Raw genomic sequence first — 19,976 nt, 5'->3', positions numbered from 1 at the left:
AGTGCTGGGATTAAGGGCGTGTGCCACCACGCCCGGCTAACTGTGTGCATTTTCAACATGGATGACCGTGATCAGAATGTAGTTGATTGAGTCAAAAAGTTTACAGATAAGGATATGTCTTTGAACACTTGTTTCTTCTTTGTGGCTTTCTTTGGGAGAGCTTATAATATCAGGGTCCAAGAATCACTGAAGGAAGACCCCCCCCCCAACTCAAATAGTATCCAACAGCATTTTATTCTTCAGAATTCTATCATGCAGTGATCTACCATTCACTAGTATGGATACAGACATGTGAGCTTTGCAAGCTCAATTTAAAGTCAGTTAGGAAAATTCCAGGGAGGAGTAGGTGAACTTTATTCTGATTGGTTGGCTCAATTTCCAGAGGTATAGGTGTTTGGGGGATTGGTTACAGTTCTAGGGTATTTGGGGGACTTTGGAACTAATGGTGGCTATGTATTCTTGGTTTAGGTGTGGCTTAGGCCTGGTGGTAGGAGAAGCCCTTGGAAGCTCCTGAGTAGCTGCCTGTGAGGGTGGTTTTCCTGGAATTGACTTGTTTCGACTTTTCCAGTTCTAGGACACATCAACTTAGACCTAGTCTCCCAAACTGTTAATTTGCAGCTTGTCATTGAGTCAGCCTGGCTCTGGCCCACTCAGTACTCTCAGTTGAAGTTTTTGTAAGATTGCTTATTGGGGATGAGAATTGAGTGTCTATAGTTTCAACCGATTTCGTGTGTGTGTGTGTGTGTGTGTGTGTGTGTGTGTGTGTGTGTGTGTGTCTACTGTGTTGTGGTTGGATCTGATTAGTCGGCTTCCTTCTTTTTTTTTAATTCTTTTAAATTTATTTATTATTATACATAAGTACGCTGTAGCTGTCTTCAGACACACCAGAAGAGGTCGTCAGATCTCATTATGGGTGGTTGTGAACCACCATGTGGTTGCTGGGATTTAAACTCAGGACCTTCGGTAGAGCTCTTAGCCGCTGAGCCATCTCTCCAGCCCATCAGCTTCCTTCTTATGTTTCTTGCCTTCACCATTAGAGACTCTATCCCTAAATCACAGAAGATGCATTTGAAGCAATTGCTATCCAGTGCTAAACTATTTTGCAAGGCTGGTGTTTTATAATTTTAATTTTGTTGTTTTTGTTTTTGAGGACAATGTTTCTTGTGTAATCCCAGCTGTCCTGAAAGTAGTTGTGCAGAACATGTGGCCTCAAACTTAAAAGTCCACCTGACTCTGGCTCCAGAGTGCTGGGATTAAATGTAGGCTACCATGCCTAACATTTTCTTTGTTTGTTTGTTTGTTTTTATATTATTGGCTGATATGCCTGCAATGTAGGTTTTGGTACATGTCAAGCATATGCTGTGAGTTGATCTTCATCCATGTTGTGAATTTTGAAATTTGACATAGAGAATATTCTGTTTCTCAGTATAGCATGTATTCATGACATTAATACTGACTTAGCTTTCTGAGTCATTGGATTGCATGTGCATAAAATTCTTCCTACCTGTTGTGGTTGTTTTGATTTTTTTTATAAATGAATATGAGTATTTTGCCTGTATTCTTGAATATGCACATGAAGTATGCCTAGTCGTCATAGTAGTCAGAAAATGGCTTCAGAATTCCTGAACTTGGAGTAATTGATAATTGTGAAGCCCCCTTGTAACTACTGGCAATTTAACCCAATTTTTTTGCAAGACCAGCAAGAGCTCTTTATTGCTGAGCCATCTCCTGTCCTATGTAGCATCAACATTTATATTGCCAATATTTTCATCTGTCAATTTGTATCTGTTTAAAGATGCATCATCTTTAAGTAAGATCTCACTACTGTTACAAATTAAACTGGAACACTTCAGGATTCTGAAAGATGAACTGGAGTGGATGTGTAATTCTTTGCAGGAACTCCAGCAAAAAACCTCTGAGTCCTTTCTATCTTTCTTGTTTGTTTGATTGATTATTACAGGGGAGACAGGGTCTTAATATGTACCTCTGACTGTTCTGGGTAGACTAGTGATATACTTGCCTCTGACTCCTGAGTCCTGCCATTAAAGGCATGAACTACTATGCTCAGCTTGCCCGTCATTTTTTGTAGTTAGTAATTGTTCATATAATTTCTCTGATGTGTGCTCAGTACTACTTCCCCCTCCCCCCTCTCTCTCTGTTAATTAGCATTTCTCTTGCAGGGCTACTGTTCAAAGAGCAAAAAAACGACAGAAGTGAACCTTATTATTCAGTTTCCTTCTAAGATGACTTGGTAATTACACTAGAACTTCTCTCTCTCCCAGAACAATTAAACTATCTGTAGTAGTCCACATTTGAGCAAACTTTCTTAGTGTGATACAAGTTTATAATTAGTTCGTTTTCCAACTACAGTGCGAATATATTTATAAACTCACACTGCAGGAAATCCATATGAGCACTAGGATTGTGGACATTCTTTTCTGTCTGTCCTGGTTTACTTTGCCAATGTAGTGTGGAAATGTAGTATTTTTCACAGTATAGGAAATTAATGAACGTACACAGTGTTGTAAAGATCTGAGTTCTTCCATTTCCCTTCAATTTTGTGAAAAATCTCGTAGAGAAAAAGGATGCTACAAATGTGAGACATGTAATAACATTCTTACTATTACAGGTATGCAAAACAACCCACAACGAAGGGGAACCCATCAATGGAAACAAAGTGATAAAAATCTTAAAATGTGATTCCTCTTTACAATTAGACCAACTTGTAAAACTGAATCATCCAGATAAAAATATTCATTGGTTTAGTTAACGTGGCAAAGCTTTTACATGTGCTAATTGTCTTTGCAGGCATGAAAGTAGTCGTACTGGAGAGAAAACCCCTGAAAATACTCAGTGTGATAAAGCCTTTGCATGTCACAGTTATCCTCCAAGACATGAAAGAATTCATACTGGAAAAAACCTCCATGAAGGCATTCAGTATGGTGAATCCTTTGTACATCACAGTAGTCTACAAATACATAAAATAATACATACTGGAGAGAATCCCTATAAATGCAATCAATGTGGTAAAGCCTTTGTACAACACAGTACTCTGTAAATACATAAGAGAAAACATACTGGAGAGAAACCCTATGAATATAATCAATGTGGTAAAGCCTTTGTACAACACTGTCATCTCAAAGCACATATGATTACACATACTGGAGAGAAACCCTATGAATGTGATCAGTGTGGTAAAGCCGTTACACGTTTTTATCATCTCCGAGTACATAAAAGAATACACACTGGAGAGAAACCTTACAAATGTGATCAATGTGGTAAAGCCTTTGCACAACACCTTTGTCTCAAATTACATAAAATAACACATACTGGAGAGAAACCTTACAAATGTAATCAGTGTGGTAAAGCCTTTACATGTTTTGATCATCTCCGAGGACATAAAAGAATACATACTGGAGAGAAACCTTAAAAATGTAATCAATGTGGTAAAGCCTTTGCCTGTAACAAGGAACATCGACTACATGAAAGAATTCATACTGGAGAGAAACCTTACAAATGTAATCAATGTGGTAAAGCCTTTGTATGTCAGAATGTTCTTAAAAGGCATGAAAGAATTCATACTAGAGTGAAATGTTGTGAATGTAATCAATGTAGTAAAACCTTTGCTTCTCATGATCAACTTTGAGTACATAAAAGAATTAATATTTGAGAGAAACCTTACAGATGTAATCAATGTAGAAAAGCCATTGCATACCCTCCTCATCTTCGAATTCATAAAAGAATACATACTGGAGAGAAAAACCCTATGAATGTAAGCAATGTAGTAAATCCTTTGCTTCTCATGGTCAACTTCGACTACATGAAAGAATTCATACTGGAGAGAAACTTTACAAATGGCCTTTGCAGGACATGGTTATGTTAAAATGCATAAAATGCTGAGGTTACCCCCTAGTTACTTCTACTGAACCGATTTCATATAATGAGATGATAATGAAAGACTAATTTTGAGAAAGGTGCTATACAGTGTAGAGTAAATTTCCTTTAAAGAAACGTTCATGTGTGATGCTTATTTTTATTAGAAAAATTTTATAATAGTTTTATAAATAATTTAGTAGCTATATTATATAATATATAAATACATTTTAAAAATAAAAGATTTAAAATAAAAATTAAATTAAAAAAACAAGTTTTCACGGTCTTTAATTTTAAGAGAAAAATTGTTTCTGGGTGAGTCTTTGAAGCACATTTGCAGTTGCCTATTCCCAATGTGATCAGTGCTCTAGCTGTGGGATAGGATGTAAAAACTTGTCCAATTACATGTATTTTGCATGACTGTCCTCTCACACAAAAGGGAGTCTTCTGATCTGCAGTTTAGGTGCTAATTATAGCATCTAGGTAACATCTAGGTAACATACCATACTGGAACAAAACCTTACAAATGTGATCAGTGTGGCAAAGGCTTTGCCTATCATAGAACTTTCCAAGTACATAAGAGAACACATACCGGACAGAAGCCCTATGAATATAATCAATGTGGCAAAGCCTTTGCATATCAAAATTATTTTTAAGTACATAAAACTATACATACTGAATCTAAACACTACTCCCAATTAAATATTCTTTATAAGAGTTGCCTTGGTGAAGGTAATGTCACGGACACATGTAAGATGGGGATTTGAGAAATGCCCTACAAGGCAAAAGGGGGAAGGGGATAGGTCAAAGAGAGGAATGCCCTGTGGAATGCTTTCCTTGTGGATAAGGTTCCATGGAGGTCGTAAAGGGAAATGTTAATGGGAAAACAGCTGCTAATAATGGTCTGGAGAAAGAAGCACAGAAAAAGCATAAGGAGGAGTTGGGGAGGGTTGTTAAGGGAAGGAGGTCAGCTGCATATTGGATTTACTGTAGCCAGGAGAGGGTAGCTTGCAGCTCCTTCTGAGACTGATTTTCCTGTTGGATAATATTAGCATGGGTAAAGGCTGATTTGGAGGCAAGAACAAGCAGGTCAGCTACTGGGTATTTGGCATAGCCATGGTAAAGTTTACCCATGACTCCAGTTTGCCAATGTTCATCCCTTGGATCACTGATGGAAAGCTGAAAATGAGTGTTAAGGTTGGTGAGCATAGTGCTGCCATGACTGGTAGATTCCATCCTGAAGCTCCAGTATCTGTAACCTCCATATGTGGAGACCTCCTGGAGACATTCACCTGTGTTTCAGTAAGGAAGGCAGAGAAAAGGGCTAGGGATAGTGGAGATGGAATGTGGGTGTAGAGGGATCTCAATCCTGGTTCAACATCCTTTGAGTGAACCGTCCTGGGTCCCTATAACTTTGTTGTGTCCTGTAGGTTTCCCTAGCATAGAATCTCCAGTGGTAGGTGTTGGGAAGGCTAGGAAGAAGCTGGGAAGTAGCAGAGTTAGCATGAAGAATGACAAAAACAGCCAAGAGTATATAGGAAAGGGGAGCTTGAGGAAGTCAGACGGCCTGGGCAGAAGTCATTAGGTTATGGATGTCCTTCCAGAAGATCTTGTTTTCCTTCTGGATGTGGTGTTTCCTCTGCCTCCTCCTCTTCTGTCCTTGATCTGCCAGAGAGGCAGGCCATCGTCTTGGTTGGTGAGGTGGTGTCGGACATTTCTGGAAGGAATCCAGATAGGTTTATGCTAGTCCTGTGGAAAAACACAAATGAAATCCCTCCCAGTTGTGTGTGTGTGGGGGGGGGGGTCTGTTCCCTTCCAAATTCCATTCAAAGGATCTAGCTATTGTGGAGCCTCAGCTTTAACACTTGAGATTTTTGGGGCACTGTTTCACCCTAGGACCTGGGCAAGGTCTTCCCTTTGTTTCAGGGGCCTTACACTATCATACTAGGATAGGGGGGAATTAATTTTGGTGTGTGCCAATGGAGGGAAATATAAGGGTGTTTGGAGTTTTTATAAATATTTAACATGTGTAGTGTAGTCAGAGTCATCATTAATTGTACATTAGGGGGATAGGTGGTTGTCTTTTGTTTTAGGAGTTGGGCCTTTAGGGTTTGGTGTATCTATTATTCCTTGGCCCTGAGGGGTATGGTGAATTCCCATATGATCAGCAATTTCCCAGCGTGTTCAGAAGGTTTTGAATTGAGAGCTAGTGAAGGCAGGCCATTATCAGTTTTTATCTGATGAGGAATGCCCATGATGGCAAAGGTGAAAAACAGATGGTGAATCAACCTTTTTGAGTTTTCACCTGTTTGGGCTGTAGACCATATAAAATGTGAGTATGTATCTACAGCAACGAAAACATATTTTTGTCTACCAAATTGGGGAATATAGGTGACATCAATTTGCCATAAGGCATTGGACTTAAGGCCTCAGGGATTGGTGCCCATCGTTTGTAAAGCTGGGGTGACAATGCGGGATGCACAAGAGGAGCATGTCTTTATTATCCTTTGGAGTTGAGCAAGAGGGATGTGGGGGAAGCAGGCATGAACCCCCTTTATATTTGTGTGTGTGTACATGAATGAAATTAGTCTGTTCAGCGAAGGCCATGAATGTCCCTGCTGAGGCAGTTTGGTCAGCAAGTGTATTTTCCTCAGATATAGGACCTGGCAGGGGACTGTGAGACAGACATGCTGGATGTAGATAGGAGAAGCTCTATCCTGTAGGAGGGTGGAGACCTATATAAGTAGATGGGAGATTGCAGTACATTGAGCTCCATAGAGACAGCACTGGGGCAAGCGAGAGCCAGATGAGCAGTAGGTGACTCTGCCTCGTGGAGGAAAATCAACTAAACACAGGCAAAGGAGATCCTAAGAAGCCAAGAGGCAAAATGTCCTCATATGCATTCTTTGCACAAACCTGACGGGAGGAACACAAGAAGAAGCACCCAGATGTTTCTGTCAAGTTCTGAGTTCTCCAAGAAGTGTTCAGAGAGGTGGAAGACCATGTCTGCTAAAGAAAAGGGGAAATTTAAAGATATGGCAAAGGCTGACAAGGCTTGTTATGAAAGAGAAATGAAAACCTACATCCCCCTCCCCCAAAGGGGAGACCAAAAAAAAGTTCAAGGACCCCAACGCACCCAAGAGGACTCCTTTGGCCTTCTTGTTCTGTTCTGCGTACTGCCCCAAAATCAAAGGCGAGCATCCTGGTTTATCCATTGGTGAAGTTGCAAAGAAACTAGGAGAGATGTGGAACAACACTGCAGCAGATGACAAGCAGCCCTATGAGAAGAAGGTCACATGGTTCTGGTTCATCATGCTATCTCCTCTCTTCTTCCCCTTTTGTCTTCTTCTCCTTCTCTACCTGCCCCCACTATTGAACCTCCAGTCCCATATTTCCTCTGCACTGCTGAATCACAGACTCTAGCCTTTATTGACCAGTTAAAATGAGGAGAAGGTTCACAGGAGATCACCTGAATATTTGATGGAGTGCTGGCCTGGAGCAGCCCTTCTGAAGAAGCAGAATTAACATCAGAATAAGAATAGCACCCAGGCAACAATAGGACTGAACAAAAAAGGGAGTGTTGAATGAGAGAATTGGAATGGAGAGTGCAGGGAATGGGCAATTACTGGATACAAGAGGGGATAGATAGACTTCACAGGTCATCCTGAGGCGTAGGAGAAAGAAAGTCCAGATGAAGAAAGAAGAAATAAGCAAGTAAAGAATGTCATCACCTGTAGGCTTTTTGTGGGCACTCGGCAGACAGAGGAGGCAGCCCCATGTGGCTGGAAAACATGGATAGAAAGCAGAAAAAGCCCATTCCAGAGGGCTTGAAGGGCCTTGAACACCACAGCAAACACTTGGGATTTCTATCTGTAAGTCATTCTGAGCCTGGGAGCATGATTTGTTCTGTCTTTCCTAGGAGAGGTCCTGAGAATAGACAGAAATCATTAAAATAAAGTAATTAATTAATTAAACATTTAAAAATAATTGGAGAGGGAAAGAAAGTTAAGTTTACTCTATTATATAAAGGAAAAGCCATCACTACTACAGAAAAGAGAATCTGTTTGAATGAAAAGGTTGTCACACATGCATGTGGTATGGCATNCCTACATATCTAGAGCTTGGGAGGCTAAGGCAGAAGAGTGGAGAGTTTGAGACCAGCCTGAGCTACATACTGAGCTCTTGCCTCAAAGATAAAAACGAAAATACAGAAAAGAGGAGACAAGAGGGGGAGGAAAAAAGATGGGTGGAAAGGGGACTGCTTTTAAGTAGAGGTAGGGTTAGGGTTAGGGTTAGTTAGCTCTTATAAATTAATGATTGAAATTAATTGTAAACAGTGCCAAAGTTTACAGAAAGGGTAAGAACATGAAAGCTAAATAAAGATTGGGGATTTGAATGTAAGAAAAGCAATTTGGCTTGTGTTTGACCTCACATACTTCTTGTATCAGGCTGGCTCTGCTGTATTTTACAAATACAAGTAACTAGTGCTTGTAAAATACAGACTATGATTTGGAAAGCAAAATGCTTTTCTTTAATACTTCAGACTCAAAAATGCAACACATGATGTGACTGTTCTATTAGTTCCTTGTTGGAGGAGGAGTTCTTTGTAATAAAAAGGCATTTGTCTTATGCTTCTGTCTTAAATTTATTTTTCTTTTTGAGTTCAGAATATAGGGTTTGAATACAAAACTGAAGATGGGGGGCTGGAGAGATGGCTCAGTGGTTAAGAACACTTACTACTCTTCCAGAGGTCCTGATTTCAAATTCCAGCAACCACTTAGTGGCTCACAACCATCTGTAATGAGATCTGATGCCCTCTTCTGGTATGTCTGAAAACAGCTACTGTGTACCTACATAGAATAAATAAATAAATAAATAAATAAATAAATAAATAAATAAATAAATAAATAAATATTTTTTTAACAAAAAAGAAAAGAAAAGAAAACAGAAGGTAGAATGCTCTTTTAATTTAAAGAAAAAATATCTGATGGAAGATAATAGTAACAGAAAGATAGTTAGAAGAACTAGCACCTTCCACTTTAGCAGGACACATACGAGAAGGAGTGGAGATAGAAACAAGACATTGGGAACAAAGGGTATTGCCCTACTTGTACAGGACCATGTGGGCATTGGTCTTTGCTCTCATAAAGCTGCCATTTACACATCATCACAGACTGCTTTGCGATGGTGGATGGCACATGCATATTTCTACTTCTGGAACCCAACAGAAATTGTCTGTCATTGTAAAAGAAAATCACATAAATTTCCAGCACAGAAACACTGGAAATACTAAGTCAGGGTGACAGGTTAGGTGTCTGCTGAGGTCCACAGATGTCCATTCCCTGACTGCAATCTTCTTGCTGTGTTACCATGGCAAATGGAATACTGGAGCTCTCAGGGTCTCTTTTCTAAGGCTAGAACCATACTCATGAGTACTCAATGAGGAATACATACTTGTGACTTGATAATCTGCCAAAGGCTCATAATCACATTAACCTGTGGTCCCAGTTACCATACACAGTTTCAAGAGTACAAAAAACATTCACTCTACAGCACCAAATATCAACTATTTCAATGGCTCAATCTCAAAACTGAGGAAGAAATCTGAGTGTCTGAGTCTTTGGAGAAGGCTGGCTTAGGGGCTAATGCTGACATATAGAAGCAGCAAATGGGTTCCTGGTCAAAGCTTAGGCTGAGTAGATTGTTCCATGTTTATTTCTTAAAAATGTACTTCTAGAATGCTATGTGAGGGCTGGCAACATGACTCAGAGAGAAAAAAACAAAAAAACACCACATAAACCTAAAGACCTGAGTGCAAGTCCCAGAGCTCATGCAAAGGTAAAAAGAAACAATTCCACAAAGTTGTCCTGATCTACACACATGTGCCATAATATGTATGTGCCCACACATTCATCAGACACTATGCACACAACAAAAATTAATAATTTGTCAAAAAACTTTAAATATAAAAGTTATATGAATACCATATTTTAGTACATTGGATTTTATGCAAATTGTACTACAGATAACTAACATTAGTGTAGCAATCTATTTGCATGTTATTCAGAGTAATGCACATATTGGCCAACATGATGTGAGTAGTAGAATCCCTGTTGTTCATATGAGAAAAGTGAAGCTCTCAGAAGAAGAATGGAGGGGTGACATACCAGCATCAGAGGAGTCTACAGAAGAGCCTGAGTGCCACCTGTTTGTGGTCCAGAGAAGAAGGGGCTATCAACATAAGATGAGTAGCAGAGGGCTGGTGAGATGGCTCAGTGGGTAAGAGCACCCGAGTGCTCTTCCGAAGGTCCAGAGTTCAAATCCCAGCAACCACATGGTGGCTCACAACCATCCGTAACAAGATCTGACGCCCTCTTCTGGAGTGTCNCGTAACAAGATCTGACGCCCTCTTCTGGAGTGTCTGAAGACAGCTACAGTGTACACACATATAATAAATAAATAAATCTTTAAAAAAAAAAAAAAAAAAAAAAAAAAGATGAGTAGCAGGGCTAGTAGGCACCCAGTGGATAGAAAGTGAAGGCTGCAGAAGCTCAGAGAAGAGAAGTGGGACCAAGGTAGATGAGGAAAGCACCCTGAGCAATGTAGGTGTTCTCTGAAAAGATGTATGTGATCTGTGCCACAACTAGCTTAGGAACAGAAAAGCCCTCAGCACAGTTTTGTGCTGTCTTTCTTGGTCTCACCTAAGATGTAAACCATCCCTTTGTCTTGTATCCAGTCTGCATATGTCACCCACCCATGTGTTGCTCCATCACTCTCTCTGTCTCAAATCTACTGTCACTGCAGCTCTGTGTTCAGATAACCCTTGCCTAGAAGCTCATTGCTACCACAGTGCTTGTGATTTCTGGCTATTTTTATCTTGCTATGGAGTGGCATAGCCATCTCACATCATCACAGGAAGAACAGTGTACATAATATTTTAAGGGTAAAATAGCCAGTTTGCATTACTTTTACTGTAGCATACAGTTAAACATTGCTATTAACCTGTTATTGTACTTAATTTATAGGCTAAACCTCATCATCAACATTCATGCACAGAAAAACAGCATGCCTAAGGCTTGGTGCTAATCCACTGGAGTCTCATCATGCATTTCCCATGGATAAGGGATTACTAATAATACTGAAGGACAGAGCACAGTACAAAAATACATACTGAACACACTTGCCAGACTTAATATGTTTGTGCACATACACAATCAAAAAGGAGAACATGAAAGCCTCATTTAACCAAAGCCTCCTTAGTAAATGTGCTTTCCATATATGTACAATTTTCAGCCAACTAAAGCTTAGGCACCAAAATATTTTTAGTTAAAGCTGTAATATGGGAATATTTCTACAAGGAGATAATCCCTATAAAGCATAGAACACAAGTCCTGACACATAGAGTTCAATAAGTGTTAGTAATTTTATGTTAATTAAGTGTACTATAGGTCATCATAAATATTAAACACGAGGACATCTTGGAAGTTACCAGGAATTCTGGGGTTGTTGGCCCCGGCACAAAACAGCTCCAACATGAGGGATGGCTAATGGTGGGACTGGCAGTCAGCTAACTACTACTCTATCAAGCTGTCAGTTCTTACGGCTGTCAGTGTGCCTGCACTGGCTAATTCTCACCTGTCAGTTCTTACGGCTGTCAGTGTGCCTGCACTGGCTAATTCTCACCTCACAATTTTCTAACATTAAGCATCTTTGAGCTGAGACACAGAGCCAATTAAATATTGGAAATACATACAAACAAGGATCTATTTAACCTACCTCAACCCATTTCCTATTTGTTCAGAATCCCTGAAGTTTCCACAGTGAAGTCTGTGAGTCTATCCAGGTGCAATGCTGCATACCTATAATAACAGCAATCAAGAGGCTGAGGCATGAGGATTGCAAGCTTGAGGCCAGCCTGAGCTACATAGTGATACTCTGTCTCATAAAATAAAATAAAGGAACAGGTAAGAGACCCACCTGCCCTCAGAACTTTCCCACATCCTCAGTTTGGATCCCAGGAAAACCTAACTAAGAAGATCCCAAAATCAAATCTTAGTTGAGGTTTCTACTGTCATGAAGAGACACCATGGACATAGTAACTCTTATAAAGGAAAATATTTAGTTACAGCTGGCCTACAAATCATAGGTTTAGTTCATTATCATCACAGCGGGAAGCACAGTGCCATGTAGACAAAACTGAGACTTCTCCATCTGGATTAGCAGGCATCAAAAGGAAAAAGGGAGCAACAAGGACTGGCTTGAGCATCTGAAATATCAAAGTGAACCCCACAGTGACAAACTTCCTCCAAAAAGGCCACACCTCCTAATAGTGCCACTCCTTATGGGCCAATGGGGGCCATTTTCATTCAGACTGTCATGGGTAGGAAAAACATGTGTGTAATTGTTAGCCACTGTCCAAGTAGATGGATGGAGAGAGGCACAACCTGAAGAATGTGCAGACTGAATGTTTCTGGGCAGGTATGACTTCAAGACCAAAAATATTTTCTAAAATAAATTGTTTGCTCAGACGTCCTTCCTTTGTCCCTATCATTTAGAATTCGGACTTGACATTAAATCAAGATTCTAGAGAAATAAAAGCCCCCATACTGACATGCTGGACTTGTGGTAGATGATTGCCTTTTCTCTTATTCTTTCAGCCACATCCATTAAATCTCATCTTCAAAGAAAAGACTTATGCATTTGATTTTTCTAATAAAACACAGGCGCAGGCAGGAAAGAGGAAGGGCAGTGGTGGTTGCCAGTGGAGAACAGGCCCATTATTGCTGATGAGAGTTGTGTGGGGCCTGGTTATTTCTGTTGCTCCTGAGGATGCTATTTTAAAGAAATCTCTTCCTCATGACTGAAGATTTTCACACATTGTTGGGGTCTCCCAGCTCCTTGTTGCCGCCAAGCCTACCTTGCTGTTACACTAATCACTCTCCTTCAAAACACCAGCCCCCTACAGGCGCTGAGACCCACCAGAGAGTTGCTGTGTCTCCACCGCCTACCGAGAGGACCACCCCCACCCCCAACCCCTGATCTCCCAGAATGCAGCATCCTTGGACTGCCTACGCCAACAGACATTCATCCCTGCCTTGATCCTTGGACCCACCTATGATGGGATCTCCGCTGGCACCATCAAAGACTGAGGAGGGGGCTGGGAATCTTTCCATGTTATTTAAACGGAGTTCGGTTATTAAACTTTGAAGCCTCGACAGAAAATTTTGTCCTGGCTTCCATTTTCCTCTCGCACATTCCATTTCAGGCCAGCCCGCCTCTCAGGATAAACCCAGACCAGATTAAAGTGAATTTTGCCTAACCCTAACCCTAACCCCAGCCCCCTACAACACATAAGACACAGACTAGCAACTGGTGTATCAGTGACATGTCATGACATCACTCTACACACAGGCATGGGGCATTCACAGATTGTGGATGCAGTAGAAGAGACTGTTGATGGGTTGTAGGTGGAAGAATCACAGTCTCTTTATTTCCACCAGGATTCCTATTTCTATTTCTCTTCCACAGAACTGAATGACTCATTCCCATTGTTTTATTTCCTCTTTGTTAAAGTTTATATATTTTTTTCCTGCTGAACTTGTCTAATAGGGTGCAGCATTCCTAAAGAAGAGAAGTGTCAACTTGTGTCCAGGACACCTTAAGTAGGATACAAGTGGAAGACAATGCTGAGGTTACCCCCTAGTTACTTCTACTGAACCGATTTCATATAATGAGATGATAATGAAAGACTAATTTTGAGAAAGGTGCTATACAGTGTAGAGTAAATTTCCTTTAAAGAAACGTTCATGTGTGATGCTTATTTTTATTAGAAAAATTTTATAATAGTTTTATAAATAATTTAGTAGCTATATTATATAATATATAAATACATTTTAAAAATAAAAGATTTAAAATAAAAATTAAATTAAAAAAACAAGTTTTCACGGTCTTTAATTTTAAGAGAAAAATTGTTTCTGGGTGAGTCTTTGAAGCACATTTGCAGTTGCCTATTCCCAATGTGATCAGTGCTCTAGCTGTGGGATAGGATGTAAAAACTTGTCCAATTACATGTATTTTGCATGACTGTCCTCTCACACAAAAGGGAGTCTTCTGATCTGCAGTTTAGGTGCTAATTATAGCATCTAGGTAACATACCATCTTCTTCAGATAGCCATAGAGCCTTTTGCCATGTCAAATAAATTTTACCTTCTTCTTAGGGAGGGGAGACGAGAATTCTTTTCCCCTTTTTGGCAAGGGTTTTGCAGTTTTATACTTTTAGGGTTGTTTTGTGTGTGTGTGTGTGTGTGTGTGTGTGTGTGTGTAAAGATTTATTTATGATGTACAGTGTTCTGCCTCCATGCCAGAAGAGGGTGCCAAGATCACATTACAGATGATTGTGAGCTACCACGTGGTTGCTGGGAATTGAACTCAGGACCTCTGGAAGCACAGTCACTGCATTCAACCTCCGAGCCATTTCTCCAGCCCATTTAAAAAAAAAAAAAAGATTTATTTTACATATGTGAGTACACTGTAGCTGCCTTTAGACAGACCAGGAGAGGGCATTAGATTCCATTACAGATGGTTGTGAGCCACCATGTGGTTGCTGAGAATTGAACTCAGGACCTCTAGAAGAACAGTCAGTGCTCCTAAACTCTGAGCCATCACTCCAGTGCACTTTTATTTTTAATACAATTTCCCAGTATCACTGTGTCCATAATTTATTTAATTACTTAAATTTAATTTTCTGATAATGAACAAACTTGTAGTAGATCAAGATGGAAAAAATGTGCTCGGTACTTGACAACAGTTTTCACTAGCAGACTCTGTTGAACTCTGAATGTGTGCATCTGAAAGCTGCTCTCTTAATTTGCTGATACAAAATTAATTGCTGAGCACATGCCAGAGAAATGACACTTTTTAATTTAATGTTTGCTAGTGCAAACTTCAGGAAATAACAAATTGAAAAGGTCATTTTTCTGTATAATGTGCTTCCTGGGAGTTAGATGGTCTATAAATAAGTAATACTAAGCAGCCAAAACAATGTAGCTGAGTTAAATACACTCAGTGCATGAAGAATTGTGTGGTAACAGCATAGAACCCAGTCAAATCCGTACACTGTAAATCAGTTTAGATGTTTTACATATTTAATACAATGTTGATTCTAAGAAAACACATTTGAATTATTAGCAAATCATGATCTCTGTATGCACAGTAAAGGCAAGAATTCATTATCTGCTCATCAGGCAACATTACCATAGAGAAACAGTGCAAGACCTCAGAGACCAATCATAGTTCATGCTTTGCATGATGTAGAAGAACATAGGAAGGAAAGCATTAAGGAAAACCCACAAGACTTTTCTTTCCCTGCCCATCACTAACATAGCCAAAGGCACTCTGGTCATTGGGTGTTCTTCCTATGAACCTTCCAAATTCTGAAGAAGCTTAGAATTAAACGTTTCAAAAACTAATAGTCACATAACAGTGGTGATCTTTCTGGAATTGCTCCAATGCATCAGTAGCAGATCCCATGATCTGATGCTCTTCAGACATGGATGATGGTCTAGAAAGACTGCCACGTGAATTTTTTTAATCATTTTTATTAAATACTTTATTTACATTTTAAGTTTTATCCCCTTTCCCTATTTCCCCTCGGAAAACCCCCCTATTCTATCCCCCCCCCCCCCCCCCGCTCACTAACCCACCCACTCTTGCTTACCTGTCCTGGGATTCCCCTACACTGGGGCACTGAGCCTTCACAAGACCAAGGGCCTTTCCTCTCATTGATGTCCCACAGGCCATCCCCTGCTACATATGTAGCTGGAGCCATGAATCCCTCCTTGTATATTATTTGGTTGGGTCATATGAATCTTAAAGATACTCGTCTCTATCTAATATGTGTCTGGGTTTAAATAAGCACTAGCGTTTAAATAAAAAAACACTATCTGAAGCTAGAGAGAAGTACCTTGGAACCCTCTTTTACACCTCATAGCACAATGGGGGTTGGTCCTCTCTGGCCAAGGAATTTCTTAGAGCATCTCCTAAAGTCCTTGTGTGGCTTGAGAGGGCCTATACTTTGCTTTAAGTTCTAGTCCCTCTTGGTAATTTTGATGCCTCTTAGTGTCTCAAGTGAAAAAGGCTGCTTTAGAAGTAATGCCTAGGCTTACTCGATATCCCAATAGTAATGGACTTCGAGGAACTAACAGTAAAGGCATGGCTGTACTCTCTGAGTCTACTCCTCAATATTGTCATCACCTTAGCAATTTCCCAAAGATTAAACAGTTAATTTGTAGTTCATAGTTCCACATCCATGGATTCAGCTTGAAAAACCTAAGCATGATATACACACCTATAATCTCAGCTGTCAATAGGTAGAGGTAGGAGGATTTTCAACTCAAGACTACCCTGGGCTGGCTACATGTAAGATTCTATCTTAATGCATCACTGTCCTCATGGGGAAAAAAAGAAACAAAAAGGAAAAGGAAATGTAGAGGAATATAGATGGGGAAAAATGGAAGGAGAGAAGAGGAGAAGGAAGAAGAGACTATCTAAAACATGTAATTTCTGTTATCAAACATGCAGAGAACTATCTGCTTGTCAGTTTCTCTCCAGTGTGGTATCTTTTATGTTGTTTGTCTTAACTTGGGATTTATTGCTGTGAAAAGATACCATGACCAAGGCAACTCTTATAAAGGACATTTAATTGGGGGTAGTGTACAGATTCAGAGGTTCAGTCTGATATCATCAAGGCTGAAAAAATGGCAGTGTCCAAGCAGACATGGTGCTGGAGGAGACAAGAGTTCTACATCTTGAACAGAAGGCAACCAGAAGACTCTTCTGCCCTGGGTGAAGCTTAAGCATAGGATCTCAAAGTCCACCCCCACCGTGACATACTTTCTCAAATGCCACATCTATTCCAGAAAGGCCATACTTCCAAATACTGCCACTTGCTATGGACCAAGTATATTTAAATTACCACACCTTTCAAGATCACTGTAAAGACTTTTACCACATTGGTTATATTCATAGGGTTACTTGTTAATGTTCTTTTATGTAGTTGGAGATGACTTGATTGTGAATAGGCTTTACCATATTAGCTACATATGTAAGGTTTCTCTCCAGTATGAAATTCTTTCATGTTTTCAAACTTGACCATGAAAGGCAAAGGATTTACTACATTGCTTACATGAATAGGGTTTCCCTCCAGTATATATTCTTTTATGATCTCGAAGATTATGATGGTGTGCAAAGGCTTTACCACATTCATTACATTTGTAAGGTTTTTCTCCAGTATGACTTCTTTCATGAATTTGAAGTTGATCGTGAGAGGCAAAGGATTTACTACATTGCTTACATTCATAGGGTTTCTTTCCATTATGTGTTCTTTTATGTACATGGAGAGTACTACGATATGCAAATGCTTTACCACATTGATTACATTTATAAGGTTTCTCTCCAGTATGACTTCTTTCATGAATTTGAAGTTGATCGTGAGAGGCAAAGGATTTACTACATTGCTTACATTCATAGGGTTTCTCTCCAGTATGTGTTCTTTTATGTACTTGGAGAGTACTATGGTATGCCAAGGTTTTACCACATTGATCACATTTGTAAGGTTTGTCTCCAGTATGAACTCTCTCATGTCTTTTAAGACCATTCTGACCTACAAAGGCTTTACCACATTGACCACATTTATAAGGTTTCTCTCCAGTGTGTATTCTTTTATGTACTTGGAGATGACCAAGATATGCAAAGACTTTACCACATTGATCACATTCATAGGGTTTCTCTCCAGTATGTGTTCTTTTATGTACTCGGAGAGTATTATGAAATGCAAAGGCTTTACCACATTGATCACATTTGTAAGGTTTCTCTTTAGTATGTGTTCTTTTATGTATTTGGAGAGTACTGTGTCTTGCAAAGGCTTTACCACATTGATTACATTCATAGGGTTTCTCTCCAGTATGTGTTCTGTTATGTATTTGCAGAGTACTATGTTGTGCAAAGGCTTTACCACATTGATTGCATTTGTAGGGTTTCTCTCCAGTATGTATTATTTTATGCTTTTGGAGACTACTNTGATGTACAAAGGTTTCACCATACTGAATACCTTCATAGGGTTTCTCTCCAATATGAATTCTTTCATGCCTTTGAGGATAACTATGACTTGCAAAGTCTTTACCGCACTGAATATTTCCAGAGGGTTTCTCTCCAATAAGTTTTCTTTCATGCCTGCGAAGATAATTGGTACATGTGAAAGCTTTACCACATTCACTAAACCAATGAATCTTTTTATCTGTAGGAATTAATTTTATAATTTGGTCTAATTGTAAAGAGGACTCACATCTTAAGATTTTTATCACTTTGTTTACATTCATGGTTTTCCCTTCATTATGGGTTGTTTTGCATACCTGTAATGGTAAGAATGTTATTACATGGCTCATATTTGTAGCATCCTTTTTCTCTATGAGATTTTTCACATATTTGAAGAGAAATTGAAAAGCTCAGAGCTTTACTACACTGAATACATTCAAAATTTACCTATATTGTGAAATACACTACATTTTTATACTACAATGGCAAAGTAAACAAGGACGAACAGAAAAGAATTTCCACAATCCTAGTACTCATAGAGATTTTCTGCAGTGTGAGTTTATGGATGTATTCCCACTGAAGTTGGAAAACCAAATAATTATAAACTTGTAACACACTGAGAAAGTTGGCTCAAATGTGGACTACTATATATCTTAATTGTTCTGGGAGAGAGAGAAGGTTCTGCTTCTTTCAATATCCCTATGCTCACATGGCCATGTATCCATTGTGTTACAGGGTATAACTATTAAAAAAGAACAACAAATGGAAGATTTCCACATTGCATTAACGCAGTTTGACTATTTATTCATCATGGACATATGGTATAGGAATTAAGGTTTCTCCTCATCAACATTCCTGACTCTCATAAACTGTCCCTCTCACTTAAACTTAGCAATGTTACCATATGAGTAATCAGCTTACTATGGAATATATGCTTATTAGAAACATACACTTATCACCTAATATATATCTTTGGCAATATGTGACACTAGATTAGGGTTAAGGTTAGAGAGTAGCTGTACTGTGGCTATGATTCAAATGATACTATGTGTTAGGGCATTGTTTCCTTGTCTTCTCTTTTAGAGAAATGCCTTGAAAACACAAATCAGACACCTGACATTGACGTACGTACATTTGTGAAAATTTAATAATCAATACACTTAAAGAAGTGCTTTTTTTTTACACTATTGCTTTTCTTTAAATATTCCAGGACACATTAATATTTCTTCAGAGGCATATTCATATCAACTTGCACATGAAAATTACCTTCCATGTCTTCTGGAACTTTGACAATGTTCTTCAATATTATTGTCTTCCCAATTGTAGCCTAAAATATAGTACCAGAAAATGTATATTATTGGAAATTAGGCAAATTTAAGTTACTATCTTTAGCAGTCATGATTGAAATTACAGAAAAGCATCAATAGCAAAGAAACAATTGTTCCCTTATTTTAAAAAGTGAAAGAAAATTCAGTCTTACGTATAGCACTGAGGTTCCTGTAGGTCTCCAACATCACATCTTTGTAGAGACTCCTCTGTGAAGGATTCAGCAAAGCCCATTCTTCTCGAGTGAAGTTCACATGCACATCATCATGGGTCAATGCATCCTAAAATATTCCATACATGTGTAAAACAAAAAACATGATACTGACATCACTATAAATGTATGTTGGGAACAAAATAAAATAAAAGGGGGGACCAGGGGGACCTGGGGGAAGTAGTGAGGAAAAAGATGCCCAACACCTCGCCAGAGTTTCTCTATTCTCTGGTCAGTCAGGCGTGGGGAGACTGCCAGGTGCTTTCTACTCGGGCCCGGGTGGGCATTGCTTCTGACCCACATGGTGGGGGGTGGAGAAGGGGCAGCCCCAATGGGGACCCCCCTGGAGCTACCTTGCTATCACTCCAGGGTTGTGGGACAGAGGGAATAGGGAAGAAGTTTCCAACAATGAGCAGAGTGTGCAGCAGGCCTTGATGGAACAGAGCAGAGACTCTGTGGTTTAAGAGCTTTATTA

The 19,976-nt window shown here is 39.4% G+C and overlaps 1 pseudogene; it reads right to left on the bottom strand.

Moving 5' to 3' along the window:
• Positions 1–16,837: 16,837 nt before the first annotated feature.
• LOC110329654 overlaps positions 16,838–19,976 on the bottom strand; it is a 39,853-nt pseudogene continuing 36,714 nt past the window's right edge.

The sequence above is a fragment of the Mus pahari genome, chromosome 12 (assembly GCF_900095145.1).
Source record: "Mus pahari chromosome 12, PAHARI_EIJ_v1.1, whole genome shotgun sequence".
NCBI lineage: Eukaryota > Metazoa > Chordata > Mammalia > Rodentia > Muridae > Mus > Mus pahari.
Note: the sequence above shows the minus strand (reverse complement) of the source record. Positions and strands in the feature narration are given on the sequence as shown.